The sequence below is a fragment of the Lichenostomus cassidix genome, chromosome 20, assembly GCF_008360975.1.
Source record: "Lichenostomus cassidix isolate B80296 chromosome 20, HeHo_3.0, whole genome shotgun sequence".
In the NCBI taxonomy this organism is placed as follows: domain Eukaryota; kingdom Metazoa; phylum Chordata; class Aves; order Passeriformes; family Meliphagidae; genus Lichenostomus; species Lichenostomus cassidix.
The window spans coordinates 10,774,969-10,796,531 of record NC_139500.1 but is presented as its reverse complement, the minus strand read 5'-3'; the positions used below and the strand labels follow the sequence as shown (position 1 = coordinate 10,796,531).

Here is a 21,563-nt window from a genome sequence, read left to right as displayed (position 1 = left end):
AACCTCTCAGTGCTGAATGCAAATTCCTTTCAAGCTTCCTTCACACGTGTTTTCTACAGAAAAACATCTTCAGCTTTGAGCTTCTCATCCACTCTCCAAACTCTTGCAATGGCACAGCAATCCTAGTCCTCCCTTTCACAGACAGGGAAGCTGAGTCACTGCTTTCATCCAGAGGGGGAACAGCAAACTCAGGATATACCCTCGCAAGTCCAACCCCAAATTTCCTGCTCATTTCACAGGAGGAGCAGCTCCTTGGGTGACCTGGTGAATCAAACCACCAAAGTCTCCTGAGTTAAACACAGTGACCACAGCATCACCATGACTGGGAGCCTGTGAGGTTCTCCTTCACCCAGATCCAGAGGATCTGAGGAACAGCCCCAGGGGTACCTCATTCCCACAGCAGCAGGTTATACAAAATTTCACTTACCATCTTAAACACTAGAAGCAAATAAAGAACATCACAGAATTCATAAGACATTTCTGTGTGAGAGCAGCACAAAGCTCTGCTAAAGTGCTGAAAGCAAATGAGGGAGAATGTAAATGTTTCGTACTAAAAATGCTAAAGTTCGCTTCTAAAATCACTAACAGCAGAGTCGTCCAGTATCAAGATACAATATTTGCTAAATGGAAATATCTGTCTCAGTTTTTGCTCCTGACACTTTACAACCCTGTTGCTTTCTGGCTGTTTTGTTTCCTAATAGTTTTTGGCACTGTGAGTAAAGCCTACCGAGGCTTACAAGCGCTCGTAGCTGTAACCCGAGCTTCCCTGAGCTCTGTCCATGGTCCTTACGCCGTTTGCATGTTGTCCTCTCTGATGCACTGCAGAAAGCAGAGTGATTTCAGCTCTCACAGTGAAAGCTGCTTCATTTGTGGTTTTCCCATCAGGTCAGGGCTGGGAGAAGCAGCCAGCAGTTTCACTGGATAAACATATGTGGACTTGCATCACCTGGACAGACTGCTCTGCCTCATTTCCCAAAATCCAGCAATGGGGGACACCTCCAGCACTGCCCACTGCCTGCATGGATTCACTCTGCAGCCCAGGGCTGAGAGCCAGCAGTGGTGGTGGGAGCTCTTCCCTTCCCTTCCCTTCCCTTCCCTTCCCTTCCCTTCCCTTCCCTTCCCTTCCCTTCCCTTCCCTTCCCTTCCCTTCCCTTCCCTTCCCTTCCCTTCCCTTCCCTTCCCTTCCCTTCCCTTCCCTTCCCTTCCCTTCCCTTCCCTTCCCTTCCCTCTCCCAGGGCTCAGGGGATCCAGGGGCTGTGGCTTGGGGAGTCACCACACATCAGCTCAGCCCTGGGGACTGCACTCCTGCTCTTAGTCCATGGCTAGTGACAGCCAGAGGGACTCAGGAGATTCCATCCTGACAAAGCCAAGGCACTCAGTGCTGGCCACACGTGGCTCTCACAGCTCAGTTGTGCTCCCAGCCCCTTGTCTGTGCTTAAAACACCACTGTTCTCTCAGCTGCAGCAAAATGCTCAGGAAATCCTTCTTCCAGGTTTGAAACATCCCCTGGGCTTTGCTGCCCTGCTCCCAAATGAGGAATCCTATGGGAATGGAGGAGATGGGAGAAAACTTTCTCTGTGCTCCTCTTGTCTCTTCCTTAGCTGGAAGCTCTAAGCCCTGGGAAAAAAAGCACAGCTTGGTAAAGGTCATGCTCTGAATGCAGATTATTCATGGACATGAATTTATCTGATGAATTATTCCAAACACATCATTCAGCTGCTGTACTGAGCACATATAGGATGCGCCTCTGCAGCTACTCTAAATACAAAGCAGGGCATTAAATAAGGGCAGTCACTTGCTAGGAAGCATAATATTTTATTTGCCACAAATATGCTAATTCTTTAATTTTCAGTCTCTATGCAAGATAGAAATACAACCTGAGCAGGATAAGTTTTCTTGTAGCTGATTACTAGGTAGCATATCAAAATTGATATATTAGATTTTAGATTCTGATTCAGTGTTTCCTTAGACTCTTATGCAATTTTGATCCCATGGTGATGGATTTTGAGTTGCTTACAAACATGTCAAGACTATCATCTGCCAGCCATGTCCCCATGCTGCTCATTATTTATGCCTACTGAGCAAATTTATTGGCAGGTTTGTCAGAAAATGCAATATTTCTTCTAGTGCTTTCTAAATAAATATCAAGGGGCAGTGAAGAACCAGCTATTTCAGTGTCTACACCAACAGCCTGGGATATCTCCAGGCTCCTGGACTAAGAATTCAGACAATAAAAGCAAAACCAGAGACCCCTTGTCACTTCACCCTTCTTAAGTTTCACTAGTCCTGCTGTTAGCGCTGTATAAATAATTTTTAAAAGGCTGGCTTCTGTCACTGTGTCTCTGCTGAGCACAAGTTCCCACTGGGAGGGACCACAGGCATCCTTTTCAATGGGATCTGGGGAGGTCAGAAAAATTCATTCTGTCTGCTGTAGGTAGGTCTGGCTGGAGCTAATCGAATTACACAGGAATTACAGGAATCATCTCCAAGGAGGGAAGCACCAGGCCTTGGTCCAAGAGGAATAAACTGCAATTCAGCAAAGCCAGAAGGCTCAGGGATATCAGCTGGGGACTGCAGTGTGTAATTCCTGCTCAGGGGTGCACTGCACGTGGTTAATTATCCTGACTTTAGTGTCCTGCTCAAGCTGCTAAATGCTTCAAGCTGAGCTGCAGCAAATTCAGGAGCTGGGACAACATGGAGATTTCAGCTCAGGGCCATCTCTGAAATCAGCAGCTCTGTGGAATCTTCCCTTTCTTGACAAGTTATAAAAGTGTCCCAAAAGAGGCTCTGAGTGTCAGGTGGTGTTTGTAACTCCTGTGGTACTTTGCCATGACAAAGGAGGGATGGGAAAGTTTGTTATCACCAAGTTTTAGAGACAAATTTGCTGTCATCCCATGGGGTTTGTGACTGGTGTTAGATTTAGTGCTTTGAGTCCAACATCAGCACAGAGAGTTTTAGGAGACAGAGAAAAGAGAAAAACTATTTTAAAACAAGTGCAACTCTTTGGATCTCCTGAACAGATAGAGTGCATTGTTGGGTCAGGACAAATTTGATTTTTATCTTATCCAAACTCCAAATCTCTTTTGTTATCAGTTACTTTCCGAGGCACTGTACAAGTGAGCTCTGAACTCACATTTAAAAGGCACAGAAACAGCAGGGCTCTTCTGCTCCTTCCCCAGGAATTGTCCCAACAACCTTGGGAAAGTTCAAACCTGGAACATGCCAGAATGAAATTCCAAAACTGCAGAAATAATGGCAGTATCCAAAGATTACAAGTAACTTCTTAACCGGTTTTTTGGTCAAAAAATATTTTGGTATAAGAGACTTTTCTCTCACATCTTTTTACCATCCCACCTGACCATATCTAAAATTTCTTTTCCACTTATTCTGCAGAGGAGAGAAACCAAAACAGGCACTACCTTAAGCCAGACATTTTTCTTGGCCATGTCCAGTCCATGGAGCTCATTAGAAAAGTTTGATGCAATCAACCCTTTGAAAAATACAAATTTATTAAGTGCAAGCTGATCAGAAGAAAGATTCACTTTCATATGTTCTCTTGATTTGAAAAAAAAGAGAAGGTCAGAAAATTTTTAAAGTTCAAATAAAAAATGCTTAAAGTTAGATGAACCATCTTCTTAAAAATGCAGGAGAACATTCAAGTAAACAAAATTAATTGACATATTACCTCTCCACTCATAGCAGGGGCAGACCACAAGTGGACAGCAGGGCAGATCCTCAGGATGTTCCCTCTGGATCTGTGTGTTCTCTATGAAACACACTCTGTACTTCTCTCATCTGTGAGCAACATGTACTTTTATATTTAGAAAAGTACTCACACAAAGTCAAAAATCACCTGGGCCTTGTTGCTACAAAGCAAGGTTTGGGCATGAAATCATCACATCTTAAAAACCACCCTTTCCCTGCAGCCAAAGCACCCCCAGCTGAAGGAATATTGTGGTGGCAAAGCACACAGAGCATCCCCAGGACCTGTGGGGATGCCATGGAAAACTCCAGCACAATAAAATGCTTTTCCTGTTGGAAACATGAAGGCCTGGGGCTTTCTCTTCTATATCTTAATTGTCCACTCATCTTCTTTTATAGCCCAGAGACAATGAGGGTCCAGTGGTCTTCCAGAAGGAAAACAAGAGAAAGGAAAATATAACCCTTTCCACCTTTGCTGCTCCCAAACCTCTTTCAGCTCATTATTTCCACAGTGAGTCCATTGGTATTTACACATGCCAAGAGCCACGAAGTACCCAGCAAAAACCCAACCCCCCCCAAAAAAGAAAAACAATCAAACAACAAAAAAAACCACCAAAAAACCCACAAAAATCTCTGGTTACTCCAGAGGACACCTGGATCATTGCAGGCACAAATCTCCAGCTTTCCACACACAGAGGCTGTGCACAAGAAGGAAAAGCCCAACAATTTGGGGTGCTGTGGGACTTGGAACAAAACATCAGCCCTTGCAGCAGAGGTGGATCCAAAAGCACAGGCAGGTTTAACTCTCAGCAGGACGTGCTATGCTACATAGGGCACACGTGGGAAATAAAAGATAAACTGAAAAATGAAACTGCTTCCAACAGCATCTTTATCCAACCAGCAGAAAACCAGCTGCTCAGCAACGGGCTTTGTTGACTCGTTCATTTGTGAGAGCTGGGCAGCCCAAACCCAGGGGATTCTAGTAAAAATACCCTGAGCAGGGCAGGAGCACGAGTGCCTTCAGCACAAGCACTTTCAGCTTTGCTGTTCTATAGGGAGTGGGAAGGAGGAAGGAAACAAATGTAATAGGAAGGAGCAGAACAGCAGAGCGAGACGGCAGCACGGGTGACAGGAAACAATTTATAACTTACTTGAGAGTCTTTTCTGAGTCATCTGTTCTGCAGCTCAGACAGCAGTGCAGGTCTGCCTGACTCTATTACACCCAGACACACCAGCACACCAACATTCCAAGCTGTTTGGAGCCACCTCTTCCATCCTGGGAATGTTTCAACGTGACACATTCATGGTGATTTGTTCCTGTGCTCAGAGTTGAACAAAGGCGGTGGCAAAATTCAGATGACGATGAGCAGAAAAAAGGGGGAACAGCTGTAATTCAATGGAAAATTTTCTTACAATAAGTAAATGAATATGAGCTGAGAATCACAACTCGTTGTGCAATATGTTAAAGTCAGAAACAAAAACACAAAAGATTGTCCCTAAGATACATCTGCACCATTGTTCTGTGCTCACCTGAGAGATTGGTGCTCCAGCTCAACAAGCTCTGGAGAAGTGAAACACAATGCTGCTGTTACATAAATCCCAGCAATTAAACATGGGATTTGTTAGTGAGTGTCCCCTTGGAACTCATGAACCACCATAGAATCTTTGAGTCAGAGAATATTCTGGTTAGAAGGGACCCATCAGGATGATACAGTCCAGCTCCTGGTCCTGCACAGCCACCCCAAAAATCCCACCCTGTGCACCCCTGAGAGCATCATCCCTGCTGCTGATGGGGGGTCAGAGCAATTTCCCACTCTGGTGACTGCTGGTCCAGGGAGAAACGGAAAGCTGGGAGTTAAGGAGAAAAACTCCAAGGAAAAAGTCTGCATGGGAACAACACATTAAATTGACACCCACAAAACCACATAATGATCACCCAGGCCTTCTGTTTGCACGGTAATTACAATGAAGTGGTTTAAGGAGGAGAAAGAGAGTCTCAGATTTGAGCTCTGCTGGTTTCCTAGTCATTGCCTCCACTTTCAATTCCTCCTCCCTGTGCAGAAAGGAGTTACTCCAGCTGGTGACTTCCCCTGGCTGTGACCACAGGGACCTGCCCAGGTCTGTGGGGTGTCAGTACCCAGGATGGGCTGTGGGGAGCTCAGTGCCTCCCATCCCATCACTGACAGCAGGGCCATGTGTGAAAGCCACCCCACAGGCTGCAAAAGTGCCACCAGCTGTCCAAACAGCACTTGGTGGCTCTCAAAGAATATTTAATGCATTCTCCAGATCGACCAGAATAAACTCTCATGAGCTTTCTAGTCTTTCCCATGTGCACTAGGGAAAATTCCTCAATTCCCCAAATCAGTGGACAACTGCTGTGTGGGTTCAGTGGGGACCAAGCACAGTGGCTGTCCCCAAAGAGATTGGACTGTCCCACCATCCCTGAGGGCACAGGGAGCTTCAAAGCCTACAGGTGACCACGCTGAAATGCTTCACTTCAAACACCAATGCAAACTCCAGCCTGAGGTATTAGAATTTAATTACCAGGGACAGCTGGACTGGGGCAAGGCTCTGACACTGAGGATCTGGAGAAGGGAGCACTGCAGGCTGTCTGGAGCTGAGGAAATGGACTCAGGCCAAGTATTATTTATACATCTTAAGGTCTCACAGACTCTGCTCTGCCAGGCTTGGCTGGCCACAGGACCAAAGCCAGGCCTGCAGCCCGCAGGACAGACCCCTGGGGACAGTCCTGGCCCTCAGCTCCAGGGCCTGCTTGGCCATCTCCATGGTTTTGGGAGGGAGCTGAGCCCTGCCATATGGGTGACCCACATTTCAGGGGTCACACGTGGCAGTGGGACAGGAGGACACGGCTACCTGAGCACACACCTTGGCTCAGGGCTCATGGCCTGCTGGCACCCACTGGCATCACTGCTGGAGCATCCTCCACCATGACCACACGACAGCAAGCGTGCAGGTGACAGATTTTGTATTTTCTGTCGGCAACGAAATCCAATCTCACACAAATAATTGTGTTTGTTTTCCCCACGGGTTCCAATCAGGCATAGCCAGCTATCGAAAAAGCCAAATGCTCATCAAATTTGCTTCTCCTCTCATTTTCAATGCTGTCGGCTGCAAATTCTCCTCCTGGATGGGTGCTGCTAACCTAAATACTCGGTGTGTGCAGCTCTCAGTGAATCAAACCCAAACTGGGGGAACAGATATCTTTAAACCTAGGAACAGTAATTTTTAAACAGCATTTCTGTTACAATGACAGACAGGAATAACCAGGCAGTTCCAAAACCGAGCTTGCCATGCAGTTCAATCTCCTGCTCAACTCCTAGAGAATTTATAGGAAAAAAAAGTTTTAGGGGCTGCTGGTGTAGTTATTTTTAAGCAGACACGTCTTTTCCAGGCTAAAGGGCATAGCAAAGGGACCCCAGGGTGGCACCAGCAGCACACCCAGGGGCTCACCTGCCACCCCAAAATCCATCTCCAGCCCGGCAGGCTGCCGGCAGCAGATTTTGGGTGGCAGAGGCAGGGTTAGCTCGGCAGGTGCTGTGCGTGGGGCTCTGTCCCCCTCTGGTGACCGCGACACGCAAGGACACAGCACAGCCAGCCGTGGGGCTCCGGGGGACACTGCGGCTGCCAAGGCGAGGAGGACACAGACATGGTCATGATAAAGGGAAAGGGAGAGGGAAAAGGGGGAGAAAAGAGATAAGATGAAAAAACAAACAAAAAAGCAAAACAAACAAACAAAACCCCAACCAACCAACCAAAAAAAAAAAAAAACCCACAAAAAACCCCCGCCAAAACAAATGAACAAAAAAACCCTCAAAAAAACCCTTAAAAAAACACCCCCAAATCCCCCAAAATAGTAAAAAAAACAAACAAAACCAAACGAACAAGCAAACAAAAAAAAAAACCAAAAATCCAAACCCACCACAAAATAAAAAAAAAAAATTCCAAAACCAAACAAAAAAAACAAAAACAAAAACCCACAAACAATGGGGAAAAACCAAAACAAAAACAAAACCACAAAAAACCCACCAAAAAAAAAAATACCAAAAACCTACCAGGTACGAAAAGACAAAGAAAAGAGATGGAAAAAAAAAAGCAAAAAGGAAAAAGAAAAGAGGGAACAGGAAGGAAAAGAGGAAAGGAAAGGGAACTCAGTGAAGAAAGATCAGTTAAAGAAGCAGCTCAATGCCAACTTCCTTAGGCAGGGAACTCTCCAGGGCTGCTTTTGCACTTCCCCAGTGGGAGTAGAGGCAGAGAAGCTGCTCAGAGTCTGAAAATCCCCACAGGAAGCAGGGGATGCTCTGCTCCTCCGGGAATAAATGGTTTCTGGGAAGGTTTGTACCTGCAGGGAAAGGTGTCAGCAGCAGCCTGCAAGGGAAATTGCCACTGCTGCACAAGTGGAGGATGAGCTTTGTGCCACTCCTGACCCCAGCTGAAGGAAAAGGAAAGGCAGGAATGTTCCCAGGGAGAGCAAAGAGCACCCTCAGAGAGAGGTAAAGCACACAGTTTTCCATTAAACAAAGTATTGTATGAATCTTTTTGAGGTCATGCTTTCAGTCCAACTTTTAACCTACACAAATCACACTGGAGATGGGGGAATGAGTGGAGGAAGGATTTACTGAGTGAACTCCTAAAAGTTCCATCTTGGAAATATTGGAAGTATAATAATTTTTCCAAACTTCTGTTATACTTTTAGCTTTAGTTCTGGTAAATACTGGAAGTTTTTACAAAAAACAAAACAACTAACTTTTTGGTTCTATTTTTTTAATAGAAAGATGAAATCAATACTCACATCAGATGTTTGGGGTTGTTGTATTATTTGTTTCCTTTGGTGTTTTGTTTCTTTGGGGGGGGCAGGTGGGTTTGCCACCTTGACAGAAATGTTGAGAAAAAAATATGAGTGGATTTGGTTAAAATTATCTGGGAAAAGATCCCTCAGGCTGGGCATAGTCCTGCCAGTCTCAAGCAAAGCTCCTCACATTCAGAGCAGCTTTTGAGGGTAGGTCCATTTGTGTGTGTGTGATTTTGTTTCTCACAACCAAACTCAAAACCACTTTAAAAAGCATTTTAGAGATAAGTGGAGAAATAAGAGGAGAATTTTCCTAGATGTTTTTGCATTCCCTGAAATCCCAGGCATTTGGGGGTTTAGCTATATTCATATAAGGAGGGGAAGTCAAAGGCCAAACACAAAAATCTTTTGTAACTCAAGCAATCACCAGAGACTCACCATCATCATCAGAGCTGAGATTTCACATGACTTGCATCATTTCTGAGGGATTAAAAGGCCTCTAGGATATCCTCAGGGCTCACTGCTCCTCTGACATCCACAGCACCACACAAATGTGAGACACACATGGAAAACAGGCAATTTTTTCCCTGGGTTTTGTGGGGAGTTTGCATTTAGTGTCACAAAGTCTTGTGAAAGGACATTTGCCTCCCTGTCCCCTTTTGCTTCTGACTTTTGGTTTTAAAGTAAAGAGCCAGAGAACCAGACTTTGTGATCTGATTCTTCTGCAAATACTTCACATTTAATTTTCCTTGACTATTTTAGAAATGCTTAAAATGGGGAGGTTTTGGCATTGGCTTTTTTTTCCACAAATGGTAAAAACTATCGTACCAGGCCTGGGCACAGCTTTTGCAGAGGGAAAATATTGTCATTTGTGCCATCTCCCAGCCCTAATTGCTTTGCTGATATCACTATTAAATCTCTAATTTGAAAGTTTCAAGCCTTCCCCTGTGCTTGAAGCCACTTTTTTTAAGGGAAACCTGCAAGGAGGATGTTTGCTTCATTCTTCCACCATCTTTCCCAACAGCTTCAGCAGGTCGAGAGATTTCTCCTTTTTGGAAAGACTGTCCTGTAGCAATCCCTGAGACCCAGCACTGAAGGGCTGCCAAGGGCTCCCACGGTGAGAAATGTCACCTCAGCCACTAATTTTTTCCCCCTACTTTCTCTGTTTACAGCTGTGCTTGTTTGCTTTGTGTGTCATCTGGTGGTGTCCTCTAGTGGTTCCTTCCCGCACAAGAAACACCACCTTCCCTGGCTAAAATCGTGTCAGCTGCATTGAGAAAGCATTTGGAGGGAGGAAAACCACACATTTTGGCAGGACTCAAAGGAACAGCAAAATAGATGGTATTCTTCTCCTTCATTTATGTGTTTAAAAGTTATAGCAAAGCTCAGTCTGTCCGAATATTATGGAAAAGTTATGAAAGGTAACAAACTGCACCATGACTCAATATTTTTGAAGTGATGGCTCTCTATAAATAAGGGGGAAAAAAATCAGAAATGGCCAGTAGAACTATTAATTAAAATACGAAAGCAGATAAATAATGAATAGCAGTGTCATGTATTCATTACGATTCTACAAATGAAAAATATCTCTCCCGGTTATTCCTTTGATGAATCTAGCCCAAATATACTTGAACTGCTGCATGAAAAATTCAGGATGCTCGTATTTCATTCTGGATCCGCCAGTCTCAGCTCCCCAAATCTCAAAGCTGAGAACTGCAAGTGTCTAATGCCAGCACTGATGCTGAGCTCTTTCTCTGGCCTGGGACACTCACTTAACCTGGGCTTAAGGATGTCTCTAACAGAATAAGGGAATCACAGAATGGTTTGGGTTGGAAAGGACCTTAAAGATCATTCCACCCCTGCCATGGCAGGGACACCTTCTACTATCCCAGGTTGCTCCAAGCCCTGTCCAGCCTGGCCTTGGACACTGCCAGGGATCCAGGGGCAGCCACAGCTTCTCTGGGCACTCTGTGCCAGGGCCTGACCACCCTCACAGGGAAGGATTTCTCCCTAATTATGCCAATCTGTGCTCAGCTCAGTCCCATCAGTGGACAGGATGTATTTGGGGCTCTGTGAAGCGAAGGAAGGATGTAGAAGCAGGGATGCAAATCACTGCTGGAAGGAGAGAGAAGAGAGCTGCAGGCTTGAGCCTCCCAGGTAAATCTCCATTTGTGCAAGGCAGATTAAAGAGAGGAAATAATGGGTCCACCTGCTGTACCATATAAACATATTTAAAATAAATCTGCAGAGGTATAGATGTACAACACACTAACGTGGATTTTTTGTTGAAATGTTTTCTAAAAGCACCTAAGCCCATCCTGAAGAGCCAGAACCCAGCAGGCTACTGAAAACTGAAATCCAACAGCCCTAAGACACCTCAGCACTAAAAGGAAACTCAAACCCCAAAACAACAACAAACAAAGCCAGGAATCACAAAACAACCCAAAAAGAAAGATAAAAACATCCCAACACGAAGCCAACTACCATGTCACTAGCCTAAAATACAAAGCTCTCCAATGCACAGTGACTTGTTCAGTGACTTAATCAGTGCTGATTTTGGGCACATGCTGATCCTCCCACCCCACCTGTGAGCTCAAAGCACTGCCAGAGGTGAAGGAGGAGGACAAAGGGACACCAAAGCCTCCTGCCACAGCCAGGGGATGTCTCAGCCCAGCAGCCCTTCTTGCTCACACAGAAAACGTTTCCCCTAAACATTCCAGCAGAGTTGCTGCAGTGTACCAGTGGTTGTTAATAAAAGACATGGTTTCCCCTGGGCTTTGTCAGCTCTGCACTTCAAAGCTCATTTTACACGCAGGCCGACGCTGTATTTTAAAAAGCGAATGTTAACATGAGCTCTTTAGTCAGTCGAATAAAAGTACCAGGAGCCCCCTGTTCCTTCTCTCTCCCATCAAATTAAAAAAAAAAAAAGAAATAAAACAACAACCTCTTGGCACCTCTGATGGTTTTGACACTACAATTGTTTTTCTTAGATATCTTTGCTGCTCTGCTGTGCTCCCAGGGCTGCCCCACCTCCATAACCTCTCTGCGCTCTGAGCTGTAAATTCCTCCCAGCTGGGTTTGTGCTTGGGGTGCCCCAGACAGGACCCCACAGAGAGCCCCAAAGCTTCAGCAGGGATACCCCAGACACCACACACTGCTCAGCCCTGAGCTGTGCCCAGCACACCACAAACATCCCAGGGGGTGCTTCCCTCAAGCAGAGAGGACAGCTGATATTTGCTGGCAGGAGAAATCAGGAATTCCTTTCCCAGAGCAGAGAGGGTGAGCATCCAAATGCTCTTCCTTCCAGTTAGAGGGAGTTTAAAGGGTAAGAAAAGAGCATGCTAGCATCCCATTGCTAAACAGAGTCACAGGGAGACACTGGAAGGGACAGACAGGACACTGTTTGTAGGGTGGATATAAATCCCGAGCTCTGTGCATGTGGGTTTTTCCCACTGCAAAACAGAAAGTGAGGCCAGCTGTTACAAACCAAGGAATAAAAGCTAATAACCAACATTCCCAAGGGATATTTGATGGCCTTACCTTTTTTCTTAAACACAGGTTGATGCTGATAGAGACTTCTCAGACAGGTGAGAATGCAGCCCAGGCAGGATGCCCAAGCCCTGGTGGGTTTTGTTTCTTACCTCTCATTCAGGTTGCTCTGCAAAGGCTGATGTTTCATTATCTTCTCCACCACCAAGCAAACAATTACTCTTGAAGCCATGAAATCAAAAGAGAATTAAAAGAAAAATATATTACTACTAGTTATTTGGACAGTTAATTACAATTACATACATGTATATTAAGCTTATATTTACCGTAATTACTGAATAATTTATATCACCATGAAGGTGACAGAATTGTATAAAGAAATGAGAATGATTTAAAATTGAGTGCTTGGAATGTCTGAGAAGCATTTTGTAAGATACACTGAAAGATTCTAAATTTAATTATAATGCTAGGTTACCTTAAGCTCTGTTTGGACTAATAGTTTTTCTAGCAATTAGAAAGCAGTTGATGATGCAATTATACTTTCATGCATAACTTTTGTGCAAGCAATACATTGTTTTATTAAAAAATAATCAGAAGTCATAATGTGTGAGAAGTAGTTATATTAATTTTTTCTATCATTTTCCCTGGACACATTTTGTAGCTCCAGTGCAGGTCTCTGCATAACAAAAAGATAGGGTGAAGTAGGAAAAAAGGGAAGGAAAAGAGTCAAGACAAGCAATTAATGCATGGTAACTCTGCTCAGAAAGGATTATCTCAGCCTCCATCAGAGGAGTGTGCAGTTACAGGGAATTTTAAATGAAGAACAGTATCACCCATGAGAGTAAGAAGATTAAAAGTCAAAAAAAGCCACAATAAAAATTCTTAATGACATTTTGTTTTGTTTTCCAAATCTCATGATTTAAAGATTATCATTCAGTGGGTTGTGGGGAAGGTTGGCTTCTTTTTTTTTGTTTCCTACTTCATTTCCCAAGCTGGCAGCACTGGAACTATGGAGCAGCAACCAAAACCACATTGGAAATATTGTCTTTAGACTTGGCCAGGGCCAGGTTTTGTCCTTCAAACATCCAAGAATCTGCCCTGGCTCCACCATGGATCCTGTGGGAATCCATCTGATCCCAGCCAAGCCTGGGACGAGAAAGGCAGAGGTGGCATTTGAGGCAAAATCCAAAGGAAGCAACTCTCCCAGTCACCCTGAAGCTGGAATATTCTCTCCAAGAGCTGGCAGGTTGCACCAGCTCTGCCTCCCACTCTTTTTGCTCTTGCTTTTCCACTTGGACCAGAGTTCCAGCTGATCTGGTGGACCAGGCTGCCCAACTTGTCCAAATGCCTGTCAGCCCTGAAAAGGGTCATTCAGATAATTAAAAATAGCCAGAATGTGAATAGTTAAGATTTATCAGTGGATCAGGAAATAGCAGATTAAAAAAAAAAAATCAAAGACCACAGCATCATTCACCACTAATAAATGTTCCTCCCTAGAAAATGTAAATCTGATGCAGAGAAGCATTCATTATCGTCCATCATGGCACTTTGCAGCATCACTCCCTGTTGTACCCTGGGACTGCAGGATCCCACAGATGCAGCAGTCTATCACTTTTTTTGAAATTAGTAAATTCTCCTTAAATCTTTATCCCACACTGGCTTCCCCTGCTCTTCAACAGCAACATTAACATTATTGTTAATTCCTTAACATTATTGTTAATTCCCTAACATCATTGCTGTTGACTCCCACAAACAGGAGAGAGCTTCAGGACTACATAGCCAAAGGCTGGGATCTCCAGGGGACTCCGACAGTCTCAGGTCTATTTCACTGAAAGATGCAAAGTGTTATAAAATATTTAAGCAGCCATTTAACCACTGAAGCTCAGAGGATGCCATCAGCATCAGTGGTGGAGGCTGGAAACCAACACCAGGCTCCTCTCCAGAGCTGCCTGTAGGCTTTCAACCACCTGGATCATTCCAGCCTCCCCACACTGCAGGTGCAGGCAGCTCTTCCTGTAGGAACCATCAGCTGGGAGATGCTGATCCTCTCTGGCAGGTCTGGGGATGCAAACCCCACACCATCAGAGCATCTCTTGGCAGCTCCAGTTTGCTAAGTGAGCATTGCTCATGCAGTGGTTTGGCAGATGTGGTGCTGGGCAGATTTTCCATCTGCTGACATGAGTGTCCCTGTTTTGCAATTCACATGGAAGGAACAGCAGAGGGTACCAATTCTGGTCACTTTTGTTAACTGCAATTTACAGGTTTAGACATTTATTTTATTGAGGTGTTATTGTGGTTCTAGAATGGCAGTGGTCAAGGAAAAAAAATTGATTAACCAGGATAAAAAGAACCCTAGCATTTCAAATTCTAGCTATGCAAAAGAATATCCAGATTTCCATGTCTTCCCACAATATATTCATAAATATACTCCAATTGACTTGGAAATAGGCAGTTGTTGCTACCATGGTTAATGGCCAGCACTGAGCTTGTTAAAGAGTAGAAGAGGAGCAGCCAAACACACTGACCCCTGTGCCCTGCAGCAATTATTCCTTTCCCCTTCATGCCCAGAGATGTGACCAGCTGAAAAGACAGGGAATTCATGTAGTGAGCAGATCGGATGGGTAACTAGGATGGAAGCATCGACAAAACATTCAGAAATTGGGCTGGCAGAAATGCCTGGAGGCACAGGGCAGGCATGGAGCAGCTGAGGTGGATTTACAAGGAAACACTGAATTGTGAGGGGAATAAGGCAGGGGACAGTGAACATGAGCACGAGGCCAAGTGGAAGGGCAAGGCAGGGCTTCGGGGGAATGGCCTGGGAGCAAAGAGAGGAAGCAAAGTGGAGAGAATCAGAAGGCAACGAAACAAAGCAGAATGTCCAGAGCAAGGAAATTAAATGAGCCAGCTGTGCTCTCCACAGGGACTGGGAGAGCTGCAGCAGCCAGAGTGACACCAGTTTGAAAGCATGGGGGTGGCCAAACCCAGGATTTACCAGCTCCCTTGGATACACACCTTCAACACTCCTCACTGGAAAGGTGGTCAGGCACTGGAAAGGGCTGTCCAGGGAGGTGGGATGTCCCCATCCCTGCAGGTGTCCAGGAAAAAGCTGCAAGTGACACTCAGTGCTCTGATTTAGTTGGCAAGGTGGGCATCAGGCACAGCTTGGACTCGATGATCCTGGATGTTTTTCCCAACCTAAATAACCCCATAATTCTGTAACAGCAGCGCAGTGCAACTCAAGGATTATCCCCAACTAAATCCCAACAGTTTCACTTGCTGCCTCCAGGGAAAACCTCAGTGCAAGGAGCAGTCAGAGCACAGAGTCCAGGCTGCACTATGTGCTCCAAAAGGCAGCATCTCTGATGTGGATAGACTAGAGTTTGCTCAGGATGGGAGTTGGAGATTCTGGGATTCAACCAGGAGTTGCCTCTGTGGCCACTGTGTGAATTACAGATGGAAAATCAAAACCACAAGCACCATTTCCTTTATTCACCCATAAATACCACCAATTCACAGTGGTTTTCAGGGTCAGCTGACACCTCCCTACAATCAGGCAGTTGCTGACTTGTCCTGTTTCCTTGTGTGAGGTTTCCTTGTGCACATTTTGTTAGGGAATCCAAGCAAATACTTCTGATTTTTCAAATACAACAAAACCCCAGGGGCTGTACAGAGAATGAGAGATCCCAATGAACTCTTGAAATTAAGTGTGGCAATGACCTGAACAGCAGCTGGAAGCAGAAAATATTTGCAGGCAAAAGAGTGATGAGACAGGCAGTTTAAATGACTCCAACCTTATCTGAGTGAAGGTCTGAGGAAGAGTTAGGAGAACTTATTCTAACAAATTGGAACAGATTGCCAGGGGATGCAGTAGCTTTTCCATCATTTCATATCTTTCAAAGAAGATTGGATTTTATATACACATACACACATTTTCATTCCAGGTCAACCAGAAGGTTTTGGGGTGGATACATCAGTGGGTGAAATCCTTCTGCTGGACAAGAAACTAGCCTGGGTTATAACATTAATCTCCCTGCTTCTCTTAAAAACCTGTGGCTGAATTAAAAACTTCATTTGGAATAGGAAAAAAAGGCTTCATTTTAATTATGACAGCAATTCAACCTATGAATGTACTGAAACCCAAGGCAAAACTATTATACATTAAATAAGAATGTACAATCACTGAAGTTTAAATAGTGTTTGATTTCAACTGTAAATAAATTGTGGGATGCTATAGCACCATTTTAAAAATCCACAGTTTTAATCTCATAAAGTATATGAGGCAAACAAGGATCTGAAATCCCTCAAATTCCTGAGACAAGAGATAGATTTTTTACAATGAACTCCTGTAAAAAAATAGTGCCTATTTTAATTAGAGGAAAAAAATATTAAAGTTTCCTAAGACACAACTAGATACAGTTCTAGAGGCTGAAGAATTTGAAGAACACTTTTCACATCTGCCCACTTAAATTTGTTACACCAGAATTTTTAAGTTCCATGCTGCTTTTCTGTCAGCTTTTGGGAACTTTGGCTGGCTGTGGTGCACATCAGCTGGGGTGGCACAAGGGTCACCATGAATCCTGAACAGTCTCACAGAGCATAAAATTTAACAGACCCAAAGAATACGATGGCAGGGGCCATAAATATAAAAATTAACTGTGGGAGCACTCTGTCATTAAACAGGGATCAAGGAACAAGCTAGAAAGCTGGCGACAGATCAGGAAGCTGTCAGAGTAATTGAGGTGATTAGTGAAGTGTGGTGACGAGTTTGCTGGCTCTTGGGGACACCCTCTGCCTGAGCTCATGGGCCACAAAGCCTTTGGGCTGCACAGTCCTCCTCTGCCTGGTGTCATCTCTGGTGTTTCTGCAAATGCACAGCACTCAGGAGCTGCAATTTATACCTGCAGAAAACCCAGGCTGCCGTGAAGATCCCATGAGAGCAAATCCCGTTTTATTAACAAACATCTACACATCTAAGCTTGCCCTGTGCTCCCCAGGTTTGAAAACCCAGCTGGCAAGTCTGTCATTAGAGAGTTAATAGGTGAGGCATCTGCAAAAATCTGGATTTCTTTTGCTGCCTGACCAGTTCAAAATCTGAGTCATTTGGAAAATGCAGCCCTGTGTTTAGTGAGATAAAGTCTCAGCTCTCCGGAATGAGCTCTCACCCCACAGCACTGAGGAGCTGCAAAACAAAAGTTCCATCCTCTGTGGTACTTGAAATGGCACATCCTGATCCAGCAAAGAGCTGCACGAAGTGAAAGGACTGAGAACAAAAGCATTAGCCTGGGAGACAAAGCCCCACAGTGGCTGACAAGGTACAAAAGGACGTGATTTGCTTGGAAACAGAGGTATGGCCAGGCTGGGAAGCACAGGGCAGCAAACAGCAGGAAAACAGGAGGAAACAATAGGCAGGGGGTATGATGTGGTGGTGAGGAGGTGGATTTTAGCCTCTGTTTGGATAGATAAAGGATGTTTAGATGAGATCCCAGTAGTCAGACCACATGAGGAAGGGAAAAGTGAGGAATATTACCCAGGAGAGCACATGGCTGCTTCACAGGTCTCCTGTACCCTCTAGAATTTCTTCTTCAGCCAAGCCAACTGAATAACCCTCTTCCACAGTGAGGAAAAAAAAAATCTATTTTTCTTTCTTTTTCCAAATGGTAAATCAGGATGCTTAATCAAAGTATTCATTTGACAGTCCAAATAAAGCTCTGAGCATCTTTTCAGAGGAAATTAGGAGATCTCAGAAAGCTGCAGCTGGCCCAAGAGACTCCTATATCAAAAGCCAGTTTGCCAGGCTCCTGCCAAGGACATTCCACTAAGACTACTTAAATCCCAGACCATGTAAGAACCTACAACATCTTCTCCTCATTTACTGTGCTAAAAAGCAGCCTCTGAGGAAGACACTCTGCTCTCTTGATGCTTTCATTTCTGGTACAACAATTTCCTGTGCCATGTTTAACACGTGGCTTTGTTCTGCAGGACATATCTTTTAAATATGTTAGTGAAATTTGAGATTCACTCCATGAAAAGCAAAATGCTATCAGTGGAAGGGGGGTGCAAATGGAAGCAGAGGAGAAATGTTCACCTGTAATGAGTTTTATTAGTGTGGAGAGGAGCAATAGCTTCCCTAATAGTCTAGGACAACTCACAGCAACACCTGAGCACATCCAGCACCTTGGTGAGCAGTGCTGCTGCAGTGCTCAGGGGCTGAAAGGACTTTTCCAGACTCACCCAAAAATCCCAGAGAGGAACAGGAGAATCAACCCTGCCTCTTCCTACAGGGAAAGGCTCTCCCTTTCTCCTTGGTGCTACACTGCTCTCTCACACTGTAAAACTCTGCTCTGTGCCCTGTGCTGCCTTCACAATTTTATAAGTCCAAAACATTGCACAGGCAATTTATCTTTGAAATTAATATACTTATTTCTCATACACAATATGTATTTATACATCAGAAGCACATTTCCTGAAACAAAGAAAACTCTCTCTTGCCTTGGCGACCCAATGTCCCAGACGTTTTCTCCACTTTTCCCTAAACTCACAGCCAAGTTTGGGCTCCACCTCAGACACTGAGGGCACTTCAGGGACAGGTGTTTTATGTTCAGAGGGCAGCCTCTGAACAGATGCCAGCACCCAGCAGTTACAGTGCAAGTCCACAGAGATGCTGCACCTGCCAGTGCTATAAACCTGCAGATAGGGTTTATTCTGAAATAAATAAGAACCACAAAACAAAAACAACAACAGCAAAAAGAAAGCGAGCTGAATATGTGGTGTATTTTACAACACTCAGGGAGAAAGAGGAGAGATAATAAATCTGGGAGCTAGTAGCCACAGCAACAAATTGCATTTCTCCTCTGGATGGCTTTTCCCTTCCAATCAACAGCAATTACTGGGCACCTTAGGGTAATACAACAAAGTTTATGTTGCTTCTACAGTAAAGTTCTCTTCCCAAGACTAATTTCTTCCATGTCTGCAAGGTGCTGATTCATTGCAGCACATTACTGGGGGTCTGCTCATGACAGCCATTGAAAACACAAAGAGAAAAGCCCTGGACACAGCTCGTCCTGCTCTGTTGATTGGGGCTTCTTCTGATACCAATTAAATCCCAGCACACTGAGTTGGAAGAGACATGTCTTCCCTGACTCCTGGGAACAGGGGAAAGGAATCAAAAGTGTCTGGGGGAGGCACTTGGGGGTGAAAGGAAATGTAGGCTCAAACCTGACAACATCAGTCTCAATAAAGGGTGAAAAACCAGGTGAGTGCTGCTTGGAAAAATAATAGTGGAGGAATGGCTGTGCTTCCTTCTGCTCTTCAAAGGCTGCCTCCCAACCACTCCAAATTCTGTCTGTACAACTGCAGTGCCTAAAAAGGAGCTAGGAGTCTGGTTTCCATAGCTTTCATCCAAAGTGGCTTTGTGAAGGACTAAGGTTGATGTGCTTTCAAAACATCCACGTGGATACATCGCCCAGCTCAGCACTGGACAAGGTGTAGCACACTTTGCTCTGTCCTAGGGCATGGCACAGCCACTGGAGCACCTTCCCCTGCTCTGAAAGGGCTTTAAAGCAGAAACCAATGCAGAAGGACAGAGTGAGGACTAAACCACACTGCTCCAATGTGACCCAGCAGTTGTCACTGCTGGATTTTAACCACATTTGCTTTTTCTCCCTTTCAGGCCTTCAAGAGTTCCTGTTTTCCTGCAGGTGCCAAGCTCCCAGCTAGACCTGACAGTGTGACTGCACACTGCATGCAGCTGCATTCATCTGGCTGCTGGGAAAAGCAGTGGGAAATCCTGCTGCCCAAAAAAGAGATTTATTGCCCCTGAAACGAAGTCCCTCCAAGCCATCAAAGCTTCCAGCACGCTCTCAGCAGGCAGGGGCAGCCCTGCAGGCTGCAAGGAAGGCACTGCCTGTCCTAAGGAGAAGGCAGAGGTGGTGGAAAGAGCCATCTCCACACCACGGTTCATAATGAAAGTTGACAGAAGGGATTTTGTCTAGTTTTGTAAATGTTTTGCAGGGAAGTTGGGAGTTCATCTGTGTGTGAACCCGGATACGAAGTCCAAGCAGGATGAAGATTCTGCAGCAATCATGTCCTGTCAGTGACTGCAGGAGCCATGCAGTGTTTGGGTGAGACACAGCCACACCAGCATCACCTGTGACAACTTGACAGGGGAATTTATTTCCTACAAACCCATTCCTGTGACTACCTCTGAGTCCTGTACAGCACCCACCTCATCCTCCCACAATCCCTAAACACGTGTGGAGCTGACAGTGTCCACTCATCCCTGCCCAGGGGTGCCACTGGCTCCCCTCAGCATGTGGAACAGACCCCCTGTGTATCACCCTGTCTCCTTATTGCTGACACACACCTTGGATCCATCAAACACCTGCTTCACCTGGCTTCCAAAAATCTCCTTGGTCAGGACTTTCAGAATGGATCTCTCCTTTCTGCTGTCTTTTATTACCATGGCTTGTTTTCATGCTGAATTCGCCAAACATTGATTTCTCCAGGAAAAAAAAATGTGACTCTAACCTCGATCAGGATCCTGGAAATACACCCAAAATACCACTACAAAGCATAAAGGTAAACACAGAAGCTTCTTCCCCATCTCAACAGGCTCTTCAGGAACCCAAGCAATATTTTTCTGCCAAAGAAATTTGCTACCTCTCTCTCCAAAAATTTTTATCCTGCTTTAATCTAGTCCCAAAGCACCCCACCCTGCCGCTGCTGAAATTAATAGATGTTTTTACCTTTCCATTCAGTGGGATGAAAATTAAGCTCTAAAAAACCCAGCAAATCACACTGCAGTCCATATTCATGTAGGGAATGCTGCAAGCAGGATTTAAAAGGACCTTCCATTTATCTTTGTGCTGCCTGGGCTCCATCTGCATATAATTGCTTATGTCTACAGACGCTGCAATGCTCATCAAAGGCTGAATTCTTACCCACAGCAGCTCTCCCTTTCAACTGGCAGGAAATCCTCATTGCTTTACAATCCATACACAGCAATTTAGCATTTAATAATTCAAATTGTAACACGATATTTGATGGAAAATAGTCATTATGGATTTATAACACAATGCAGGTAGCTGAAGTACACAGATTTTGGTGTTTCGGGAAATGGGTGCTATTTTCAAACAGAGCTAATCCTATAACAAAAAAAAAAAAATCCATAGTATTATCCATAATCTTTTTTCTGCTGCATTCATCCATGGGGTTTATTTGATTCCCTCCCCCTTCTTTTTAATGCTCAAACAACTGAGTTATAGCAGAATATTTTTCTACAATATGAAGCTTATTTACATACTGTAAATAACTGTGAATGCAATAAAATTGTGGTACAAATAACATGAAATAATGCCTCAATTTGCAGTTGTTTTACATCAACATGCTTTATGGCAGTGTTTACTGCAGAGTTTGGAACAAACAAATAAATAAATAAAAAAAAGACAGAAAGAAAGAATAAAACTTTTCTATCCCCCACACCCCAACGTGGCCACTCACCAGCACTGAGGTCACTCATGGCTTAAATAATATTAAAATTATTTAAGAGACAACATATGACCTCTTC

The 21,563-nt window shown here is 44.5% G+C and overlaps 1 long non-coding RNA gene across 3 annotated transcripts in view; it reads right to left on the bottom strand.

The window, feature by feature from the left end:
- The window catches only part of LOC146428829 (uncharacterized), a 79,072-nt gene that overhangs the window by 4,519 nt on the left and 52,990 nt on the right, over window positions 1-21,563 (bottom strand). For 2 of the 3 annotated variants that reach the window (XR_014855965.1, XR_014855964.1), the window contains exons 1-3: window positions 15,011-15,189; window positions 12,151-12,219; window positions 4,854-5,088 (exon numbers count right to left, since the gene is read on the bottom strand). This is a non-coding gene — a long non-coding RNA (uncharacterized LOC146428829). Of the gene's footprint in view, window positions 1-4,853; window positions 5,089-12,150; window positions 12,220-15,010; window positions 15,190-21,563 lie in introns of those variants that run through there. The other variant, XR_014855966.1, reaches the window with a different exon arrangement.